We start from the raw sequence: 12397 nt of genomic DNA, 5'->3' as shown, positions 1-12397 counted from the left end.
TAGAAAGGTATGATTCTTCTTCTAATAAAATGTTTAAAATGCATGCAACAGTAATGTCCTATTAGTGATTATCCTAGTCTTGGGACATTATTTGGATAGAATGTTCATATAGGATTAGCATATCTGACTTATAATTTTGATTGCATGTCATTTTGACTAACTCTTAATAAAAAATGGTGGTTTACAGTCCATCAACACTTTTTGGATAGTACGCACAAACTTAGGCTGGTTCGTGCTTGATTTGATAGAAAATCTAAGTTAAGAATGCCGTATGAGGTTTGATTAGGGAAATAAATTTTAAATCAACTTGAAAGTGTTAGTGTGATCTTTGGTAAGGGCAATGGTGTTGAAAGAAAAAGAAAAAGGCCTTAAAGTTGAATTGGTAAGGATCCTTAGTAGTGGCGTAAGAAAAGCATATTTTTTTTTAATTTTATTGGTCAAATAATATGCCTTGTCATTGTCTTGATTTAATGCATATTGAAAAGAATGCTTGTGATAATATCATTTTCACATTATTGAATGAGTATGGTAAATCAAAAGATCATTTACAAGCACATAAAGATTTAAAAGTAATGGGCATTAGGCCAAATCTATAGCTGGATGATAATAGAAGTTTTGTCTAAGTTTACATTGAGCAAGTCTATTATAGATATCTTTTTGAAGACTTTAAAGAATATCATTATTCTAGATAGATATGCGAGTAATATTTCTAGATGCATTGATTTGAGACAGTAGAAGATATGAGGGCTAAAAAGTCATGCTTCTCATATTCTGATGTAGCAATTGCTTCCACTAGCAATGAAAAAACACTCTTCTAGAGGAAGTATCTATTATATTGACTAGTTTGTGTTTTATTTTTAGAAAGTTGTGTGAGAAGGCTGTGAATGTGAATGATCTTGATGAGCTTTAAAGCAAAGATGTCACCAACTTATGTCATCTAGAAATGATTTTTTTTTGCCTTCTTTCTTTATTATTATGGTCCATTTAGTTGTAAACCTGTTGGAGAAGTCAAACTTGGAGGTCCAGTTCAATACCAATGGATGTATCCCATATAGAGGTTAGTAAAAAAAAATAGTTTTTGGACATATGAAAATATGGTTTTTTTTTGGAATTACAAAAGCCAATTTGATGTTGAATGTATAAATTATTTGTAGGTTATTGAGAAAATTTAAATCATATGTTGGCAACAAACCCTAGGCAGAAGCTCAATTGCAAAAGGTTATGTAGGTGAAGAGATATTATTTTGTTCTAGATATTTAGATGGAGTTGATATAGTTTTCAATCGTCCTTATCGAACCAATAATAAACCTATTATTAGTACTTTTGCCAATACCATATTTCCTCCAATTGGAAAACCTATGGTGGTTTTGAGTATTTTACCCTTATGCCCAAAGAGAGATTACAAGCACATTGACATGTGCTTACAAATTGTCGAGAAGTGGATCCTTTCATTCAGTGTGTATTTGATGAGAGTATTATTTACTATTGAGCTTATAGTTTGGAAAATAATATTAAATTAGTTTTTAAATAGAGGGAGTTTCAAAGGGTTATGAAAGGACAACTACGAAATCAAACTCAATCTTTTCTTGAGGTTGATAAGAGAGTTCATAGAGAATTTATTGATTGGTTTTCTCATACAGTAAGTCTAAATATTGATTGTTTCATGTAAATTTTATTTAATTTTTTTATCGATAAAATAGACGTTTATGTTATTAGATATGAAATGACTTGTTTGGTTCACATTCTGTTGATTTGAAATTTTTTACTGTTAGACCCTTGATTTTGCATGATAATGTCAATGGGTTCAAATTCTGCACTCTTAAAGGCTTCTAACACAAAATTGTGGTGTGTTTGGTACTTTTGGCATAACAAGTTATCCTAATAATGCTTATGGTTACATGCACTTTGGAGGTGTGGCTTATTATGGAAAATTAGTTGACATAATTGAACTTAATTATCAAAGAAGATTTATAGTGACATTATTTAAATGAAAGTGGGCAAAAACTTCCAACCCTCATGGGATCACTACTGAAGAACTGGGAATTAGATTAGTTGATTTCTCTCAATTAATACACACAGGGGATAATGAGGATGATAAACCATATATTCTAGCATAAGAATCTCAACAAGTTTATTATGTTAAAGATGAACAAAATAAAAATTGGAATATGGTTGTGCACTTGAAACTAAGAGATTTATATGACATGGGAGATGATGAAAATTGTGAGCCTTTCCATCCCCTAAACTTGGAAGAATTATGTTCTAGTAGCGAAGATCATATGAATTTATCTAGGTATTTTTTTTTCTAAAATGTATACATTTATTTGTTTAGATATTCTCATTTACTTAATTAACTTTAAATTATTGTTATTCGTAGGGAAGAAAAAGATGAATAGATGGAGGAGACTTGTAAATATGATTGATAATATTTCAGATCCTGACCATCCCTTAGTAGCACATAATGTTGGCCAACCATTTAGTATTTCTGTAGGAGGTCAACTAAAGTATGGCAATATGCCTTTTAACCCAGAGATACCAATAGATCCTTTTAACACATAATGAATATTTTAATTGCAGTAAGAGATGCCTGTGCAACAAGAAGGGACGTCTATATAGCAAGAAGGAGCACATGTAGAACAAGACAATGAGCCTACGCAACAAGAACATGGGAAACAACCTAGATGTTCTCATCATGGATAGACTTCAAAAAGAAGAGGATTCGAGTTATCGTTATGGGTATGTGAAGTCAATAATTTTTTTATATACATGTTTTCGTTTTTTTTAATATTTTTTTCCAAATATGAATGGAAACACTTCCACATAATTTTCGAAAGGAAAAGATGTTTTCATGCCATAAAATGGTGAAAGAATTCAAGGTAGAGTGGAATTGATTCAATCAACCTATTAGAGATGCTGGTAGGCTCATGACAAGTTTTCTAGGAATTGTTGTAGTAAATTATACTAATTTTTCAATAAGTTTGAATTCCTGATCACATTTAGGATCGTGTTTATAAAAACCTTATCAAGATATGTAGAAGGCATGGAAAAAATGTTCCTCTTCTTAATTGTCATTAACTATACTAATATATTTGATATTATTATGTGGTCCCATTTTGTTGTAAATGATTTTGAGCACAAAAATTTCATCTTAAAATTAATTGGAGAAAAATGGAAAGAATCCAAATACACTTTATGCAAGGGTGAACAAGATGGGACCAAAACTGTAGAAGAATTGAAAAATGAGGTACTAGATGGTATTTCTAAAGAAGATTAGGTAGCATATTTTGATTATCATAATAATCCAAGGATGCTAGATTTATTTTTGAATTTTTTTCCTTAAAATAATATTCATCTATGAATAACTATTATTTTTTTATAGGTGATTACAAGTAGAAATACTCGAAATAGGGATCATCTAAAGATTCCTCATCTGAGTGGATCTCTCAATTTCATGAGGAGGATAGGTTGTATGGTAATTCTTTGATTTGTCATGTTAAATATTTTTATATCTCTTTTATTTAATGAAGATAATTTTTTTTTTGATAGGAAGAGGAAGATGGACGATAAATTAACTTCACAGAACTGTATGAAGTTACTCATTTAAATAAAGATGGCAATACTTGCAACGAAGAAGTAGCTGCTATCATTATAAGATAATAATTACTTTCTTGATGAGAAATTGAAAATTAAAGCAATAAGTCAAATTTTTGTTAAATTTATCTTTAATTTTTTATGCTCCTTCAACAGAAAAAATGTAAAGAATATGAATGCCAACATTCATTCGATTTGAGTGTCGGTAATGATATTTTAGTTCAAGTTTTAGGCCCAAATCACCTTGCACGTGTAAGGGGATTGGGATTTGGTCCAACACCAACACATGTATTTGGATCAAGCTGAGTAAAATGAATTTGATTAAATGAAAGTAAGGATGGCAAAAATGAAAGAGTGAAACAAGAAATTGGAACAAGAGTTACAAGAGAAGGATGCACAATATTTGGCAAGCCAAGGAGAACTAGAAGAAAGAATAATTAAATCAGTGAAAGAAAGATGCCAAAAATAAATAGAAGAAAGAATAATGAAATCAATGGAAGCAAAATGGCAAATGCGTAACTTCAATTTAGTAATACTCAATTTATTTTTTTATACATTATTTATTCTATAATTTTTAATGTTATATATATATATATTTATTGTTGGTCAAAATAAATGTTTTATATATATATATATATATATTTATTTATTTAAAGGATTCATCTTCTAATGGAAGCCCACAAACAAATATTAATAATTCTCCAAGTTCTTTTCACGAATGAATTTTAGTTGAATTTGCAGCTCCAATTATCTTTTGTAACAAATTAATATATATATATATATATATATATTTTTTTATGTTTAATTTTATTTAATTTGATTGAAAATGGCTTTGTGTTTATTTTTTGTAACGGATTAATATATATTTTATTGCTTTATTATCTCAAACTCACTAATCAATTATTACTAAATTTTTTAATATGGTAAACCCCTAATAATTGTTTCAGAATAGAAAGTAAAACAATATTAATTGTTATTAGAAATTATAAAAATTAAAAAAATTTAATTTTAATTGTGAAATATTTTAAAAAAAAGAACTTAGCTTTAAATATTTTAAAACAATATCAGTTGCACAGTGCAGGGATACCCATATATTATTGCTCATTCTCTTCTCAATTTTTTATTTTTTAATACAAGGCCACAAGTTAACTGTGCAAAAAGCCTAATGCCTAGTCATATCTAAAGCCATAAGGCTTATACAATCAGGGGGTGGATTGACAAAGATAAAAATATCAAAAACTTTATAAGTTGCCTTCTGAGCAAGAAGGTTAATGCATTTGTTAGCTTCCTTATAGATATGGTTAAAAGTGACCACCCAATCTCTTATTGTGAGTTCTATATTTTGACAATGATAGAAAGGGGATGGGAATCGTGCTAGCTATTGTAAGTGAGTGATAAAGTCTCCATGGAATCAGAGTAGAAGTTATATTGGAGAATTTCTCATTCCAACAAATATTGAGGCCTTCTAGAATTCTCAAGAGCTTAGCTGCTGTGCTGGGATAGTAGCTGAGATTTTTAAAAAATCCCTTAATCCAATTTCCTTTATCATCTCTTATAATACCTCCATAGGTAGCAACACCATTAGTATTAATTGAGCCATTTACCTTGAGTCTGACCCAACTAGGTTGGGGAGGATTCCATTTAGCTTCATCTTTGGTGTTATATTTACTCATTTGGTTAATCTTGGAATTGAAGGTTTAGATTATTCATAATCTATTGTGTAAGGCAATGTCACTTTTCAAGAAATCATCTTTAGAATAGATCTTCCTGCATCTTGCTTTCCATATGTTCCAGCGAACTTGGGCAAAAGTTCTCTATCAAGGGATTCTTCTTGTATTCTATCCTTAGCTTTAATTATTGCTCTTTGTCTCTCATTTTTCCATTGGCACTGATCATGTGCACACCAGATTGTTCTTATTGCATATGCTCAACCTCTATTGCCATCTTAACAAAACTCTACCTCTTCATCTTTTGAAACTTCTTCATTTGTGTTTCATCTTCTTCATCGCATTGGGTATATTTCTTTTTTATTTTATCTCTTCTGCTCCTTCATTAGTAAAACCTCTTCATCCACCTTTCTTCTTCTTTATCCTTTAGAGATGCTCCTTCATTAGTAAAACCTCTTCATCCACCTTTCTTCTTCTTCATCCTTTAGAGATGCAACTTTTCCTCTTTCTTTAGCAATTTGTAACTCTCTAAAGATGCAAGCTCTAGTAGGGCGTTCAAAATCCTTGTTCTTTCATCTTCGTTGATTTCCCACTTGGATATAAATTTGGTTATATTTATTATGTTTTTATCATTCTAACTAGTTTTTTTTATAGGTTTGAAAAAACAAATTTGTTAGTTCTCTTGAAAAACTCTCAATAGCAAGATTCTCGTATTGTTGGTTGTGTCCCTTTAGTTTGTATTTTTTGTAATTGTATTTGTTTTTAATTGTTGTCATTTGGCCAGAAGTTTTGATAATTTCATTTGTATTCTACTAAATAATTTTAATGTAATATGCAGTTTTTAGTTTGCCCAATATATAAATATGACCAAGTAAATTATGGATCGGATTTTAATGAATTTACTCATTTTTAATATTAATCAATGCTTCTTAAATTAATTAAATTTCTCATCAGATTAAATTAATTTGGTTGGTGTAAATTATTAAACCATTGTTTACCGAATCATAAACCCAGCACATAATTAGTGATGTGGGATTAAATTTTAATTTTCTTGACTAATTAAAATATTAATTGAATTATGGATTTTTTTATTACATTTATACAATTTTATTATAATATATAATAATAATGTAAACATATATATTTTTTAATTTTACATCATTATTTGCCATTGTTCAGAATTGTGGGAAAACCAATTTTGATATGAGGCAAACCATGGCTCTTTCCACAGTTTCATTAGAACTATCTGTATTTCCACAATTCATTAAAAATAGTGAAAAATTACTATTTCTACAATTTAAATCGTGCTAATCAAAGAAAAAAAATCATGGCAACATGTTTTTTGTAGTGTAAAATGAAAGAGAAACTAACTAAATTATGTCTCTTTCTTGGTTCAGTGGATGCTTTTATCATTCATTTGATTTGATTCTTCTCGCGTTATCTTAAATAGGAAAAGCCAAGTCACTAGAGATCCTAGCAACCTGAACAAACCTCTGGTATGCATTAATCAACCTTCTCTGGTTTGATCTTTATGTCTCACCATGGTATCATCATCTTCACTATTATTTTCCTGCTAACACAAACCTAACAAAATTACCTTTAAACCCTCTTAGACTCTACTCATCCCTTCATTCGTGATGAGCTCCATACTATCGATCCCTACTTGCCATGGCTTGTCATCGTTCTTCTCTCCATTAGCGCCAACCAGTGCTGGCACAAGCATGACACTTTCCCCCAATACCTCATCGATATCTTTCGCATCCTCCATCTGTAGAAATCCCCATCTTTTTCTCTCCAAGACCTCTTCCAGTTTGCTTACTCCAATTCCTATGTCAACCTTGCCATCTTCACTCCCTCTATTAGCAATGACAGTGTTTGACTTCTCATCAATGACAAAGTCGAGCATTTAATTCACTTGTTTTATGTTGTTCCAAGGCAGCCAATTATTCATGATGATCTTTTATTCCAAACTCATTGAACATCTCAAGCTCTCCGAGTTTTCATTCCAAAATGCAAAGGAGAAGGGGCTCTTTAATGGCAAAGAATGTATCATCTAAAGTCTTTAGTCTTGGTATTTTAAGCGTTTATAACGGTAAAATGGTAATTTTTAAGTGAATTTTAGATTAATTATGTTTTTAGGAGACTAATGCACTTTTGGATCCTTGGACAACCTCAAAAGAGGACTAGGTCAATGTTTAAAAAGCCATGGCATAGAGGGAGAGACCCAAAACGTGTGGGATTCTCTGTGCCATGGGCTTACAAAATTTGCACTTATCAGTCGTGAAATAGACTTGAAATTAAAAAGGAGAAAGAGAGAAAACAAAAGGAGCGATGGAAGAAGGGCTTGTGGTTGCTAGGGCTCAACATTGTGAGAGATTTAGAGGCATTTGAAGCTTTAATCATTATTGGGTGAGTTCCTTATTCCCCCTCTTTTGCTTTGGTGTAAAATTTCTAACTTTTGGAATAATGAGTGGCTTTCATTTTAGTTTCTTTATGTTTAGATCAAACCTATTGACTTAGTTAAGGTCTTGAAGAATTAAATCAAGCTTCTAACCCTAGGTTTATGAGTTTTGCAATGATTTGAAATTTTTAGTTAGGGTTTAAACAAATGCTATGTGAGAATGGGTGGTTTTGGGACAATATGGATAGATGGTTAGTTATGCTATAGTGTTTGGATGTTAAATAGGATTGTTGGAGTGTTTTGGAAGGGTGGATGTTGTTAAATGTAGATTTTAATGTTATGGGTACATAGAATCTAGTGATTTTGGAGTTTAATTAGAGTGATAATTATTGGCTAACTGTGTAGATTAAGTATGCTTAAGTGTTATCGTGCAAGTAGGAACGTGTGGAGCTAATATTGGATCACAGTAACCCTTTTTATGACAAAAGGGTTGAGGTGATGGAATAATTTACACTATTCAATTATATTTCTTAATTATTTATGAGTAGATATGTAAGTTTTTTACTTATGAAAAGCAATGCATATTGTGAAATATGATTTTGTACATGTGAAACAATTTCCAAACAACGAAGATTATGAAAGTCCTATAGGAATTTAATGAGAATTAGATATGAATATGTGTTATATATGAGATGTGTGAGCATGATCATGATAAGGGATAGGAGTTTACTTGTAGGAAGGACTAATGGAAGTCCATATGATATGTATCTCCTTAGTACTAGTAAGGTACAGTGTTGGAAATTATCTCCTTAGTAACCAAGTGGAATATGGCATTGGAGATTTATCTCCTTAGCACCCGATTCGTGTGCGATAAGGGGAGACCATAGTCTGGGAGTAGGATAGGACACGTTTGGCCAGGTGATCCTACTACTGAAGGTGAGCTTGAGCCATTGTGAATGTGCACTTAGTCCAAGAGCTTATGGTTTCAATTGAGGTGATATAGAGGATCGAATGGTAGAATGATTATGCTAAAGTGGAAATAAATCATAATGATTGAAAAGACTGTAAATTATACTAAAGGCATGTTTTTGTGTATATTAGCTTTATTCTTTTATAGTTGTGCATGTTAATTGATAATAGTAAATTATTCCATTATTGAGATATTTATCTCACCTCATGGTTATATTTTATAGGTGAAGGCTTTAGTTAGGGGAAGGAAGGAACAATTGCAGAGTGAAGGGCATCATTGCATAGCTCTTCCCTTTCCTATTTTGAGTTTTGAGTTGAATATGTCATGATATCATGCCAACCTAGCATTTCATTGTTTTGGATATCACTTATATGAAAAGTCTAAGAAATACGTGCGTATCTTGGCCTAAACTTGTAGTAATTGTGATTAAATGTGTGTGAATAGATAAGATATTAGTACAAGTGATATAATTGCGTTAACTATGTGTTGGAATGACCAAAATGAGGTTTTTGTTGAATTTTATCCACCCCTTTGCATTGTTGAGAATTGAGGGTTTAGTAATCATTTTACGTGTAGATGGCTATTTGTGTGATATGATTGGCTTAATATGTCGTATGTGGTCTATTTAAGTGTTGGAAATTGTGCTCTAGAGCTAATCATTATACTATGCACATTATTATTTAATGAATTTCTCTTTTGTTATCATATTAATTGTATGTTCACTATGATAATTGTATCCTTGGACAAACTATAATGATTGTTCTAAATGTCCTTGGTCATAGATGAAATAAGATTAGTATGATTTTAATTAATTATAGAGATATAAATTAAAGTCATAAGTACTTGAAAGAGTACAGGGTGCTGGACTGACCCGTTATGAGAAAGCCATATGGTACAAGTCATAAGCTTATCTTATATGTAACCATATCATTAAGCTCTTTGACTTGAGATCATCATGGATTCCTATATGATGACCATTGAACTTTGACCTAGTCAAAATTCACCTTTGACTGGGTGATCATAAAGGCTATGATTAAGTTTAGTGATATCCATGCAGAGAAATATGAGTGGTTAAGATGGAATTTATCCCTCACATTAAGTAAGAGATATTACCAGGCCCCTTGATGAGTAAGACTAAAAAAAATATATGGCCATACTATAATGGAAAGGATTTTTTCATTACTATAGTTAGTCCACTCAGAGATTGAGAAATATTGGTCAAGTAAAGGAGAATGACAATTCTATGTCTCATACTTGATCAAAATATCGTCTAACAAAAAGGATGTACTATGGTAATAGGTTACATCGGATTATTGATCCCAAAATGAATTAGGTAGTTATAATGTCTTGCTAGAGGCCACTTGTGATTTGTGGGCTAATAGCATAATTAGCCTATTGTCAATTTCATATGAGCCAATAAGGCTGTACATAAGAATAGTCTAACTTGAGTTATGATGTCTAAGTTCATTGAATCTAGAATATGTCTAGATTCAATGAATGTAATATAGGGTGAATGAATTATATATATACATATTTAAATATTGATTTGATAAATATTTATATATATATAAATATAAAATTCAAAATATAATTATATATATTTTTTTGAAATATATATTCATATGTGTGTGTGCGTATTCATATATATATATATATAATATAATATGTATATATGATATATTATATTATATTATATTATATTATATTATATTATATTGTGTTAGTTTTAAATTTAATCTTATATGATATATTAAATTTAATAACTAATATGATATGAAAGAATATTATATCAGTTTTATAGTTTGAATTTATAAGAAATTCACATTAGATCAAATATTAGAGATTTTATTTATGAGATAAATTTAATCTAAATTTCAGTTGGCTCTTTAAGAGGAAGGCAAAATCCCTAATCTATATGTAATAGATATAAGGGGACGTGCAAAATAATTGTGTTAGAAAAGTTCTGATGACCAAACACTTTGAGAGTCACGAAACACCCTATAAAAAGAAAAACTAACGTTCAAAGAAGAACGGATATTAGGAGGTTAGCATACTATTCGAGTTGGAGAGCTGTTCGTATGGATACCGATAAAGGGAGTAAATCTATCCAAACTCTTGAAAAGAATGCACGTAAAGCATGAAAAAAGGTAACTGTTCTTCCCACATTGACTTAAATGATTTTATTTAGTCTACATCAGGATAGGGAATTTAAAATTATAATTTGTTACTGCACCTCCCTATGCAAAATTGAGTTGGTTAAGGTGATTCCAAATCTAATGGCACTAGGTTGTGTATTTTGGACATCCTTGAGCATGTTATGTTTTGAAAGCAAATTATTTAGGGTTATGGTGTCCATTTTTTTAATGGATGACTATTTTAATGTGAGACTAGTGCCATTAGCTAGAAGGTTTGAAGAGCTTCGTATGGATATTTGAACCACTCAAATCAAACATTGGATGACAAAACTGTCTTTCTAAAAATTCAAAGTGTTGTCATGACAGCAAGCATGTGCCACGATGCATGCTGATTACGCCACGATGCATGCTGATTACGCCACGGTGCAACATACACTGAGGGACTCGTCCCTCTATGCCATCTGCTGTCATAGGTGTAGCCTGCACCACAGTGAATGGTATAAATTTTAGAATTTTCAGATTGCTCCTTTACACTTTTAAGGACTGATTTGTTTCTTCATGCTTCTATTATTGCATACGATTTTTTTTAAACCATAGTTTGAGCTCAAACAACTTTTAAAATATGTTTTTCTTGGGATCTTAATGTTTTAAACTAATTACTTTTAAATCCTTGGGTTGTGATAACTTTTACTTGGGATTTTAATTTATCCCGGTTATCACAACAACATGTTAAAGTGTTATCCTAGTAATGTCAAGGCGGGCATTACAAAAAAGGTTAGAGGAAGAAATTGCAAAGTTTGCTTCCTACTGAAGGGATACTTATGAACCATATTCGTACTGGAGAAGATGTCGATGTTTTTAAAAGGATCATTATAGAGTTCTTATGATGACTATTGTAGATTTCAACAATCAACTGTTTAGTTTTCAGGATATGCTCTTTAAAAATTCTAACGGCCACCTCAAGTTCATTGTTAACAACTTTAAGGCCCTTTGGCCAGGAAATGGGAAGCTAAGACTATGGTTGAATTCAATATCGAGGCTGGTTGCTTTGTACAATTTAATAGTACGAGAGGAAGAGAAGAAAACAAAGACTAGTAATACCAATATTGATCATAATGATAGAGATGAAGATATTGAGTTGGTGGTCCCACCTGTGTTGGAGAATCGCATGAGAGTATTGGATGCAAAGTATCAAGGCTAAGGAGCTATTAAAGGGATGTATTAAGAAGAATCCATTTATAGGAGAGCAGCATATAGTGTTGAGTCAGGTTTATTTGAGCAGAGGGAGATTTAAGAAGGCAGAGAAAGAAGCAAAGAGAGGATTGATTCTTTTGCTTAAATGAGGAAGTCCATGGTGTAAACTCTATGTCAGACCAATAAGGTTACTCTTACTAATCCTCCCTAATCTTCGAACATCAATGTAATTATCAAATTTGTCAAATTATACAAATGGAATCTTAAGTTTTTAATATTTAAAATACTCTCATATGCTTTCAATATTCCTAAATTTAGAGTTTAAAACATATATGGAAGCATAGGAATCAAGAAAAAAATCAAAATATTTGCATATCAACTTCAAAACATACAGTGAACTACACAAAAAGAAGCACATACATTGTGCCTAATTGCATGT

The 12397-nt window shown here is 31.0% G+C and overlaps 1 pseudogene; it reads left to right on the top strand.

Annotated features, from left to right (window-relative positions):
- Positions 1-6858: 6858 nt before the first annotated feature.
- LOC129321765 (uncharacterized) lies at positions 6859-12107 on the top strand (annotated as a pseudogene).
- Positions 12108-12397: the final 290 nt, after the last annotated feature.

Source organism: Prosopis cineraria, unplaced genomic scaffold (assembly GCF_029017545.1).
Source record: "Prosopis cineraria cultivar Desert tree isolate PC_DT_omini unplaced genomic scaffold, ASM2901754v1 PC10, whole genome shotgun sequence".
NCBI classification, from domain to species: domain Eukaryota; kingdom Viridiplantae; phylum Streptophyta; class Magnoliopsida; order Fabales; family Fabaceae; genus Prosopis; species Prosopis cineraria.
This window is presented reverse-complemented; position numbering and strand designations above follow the sequence as displayed.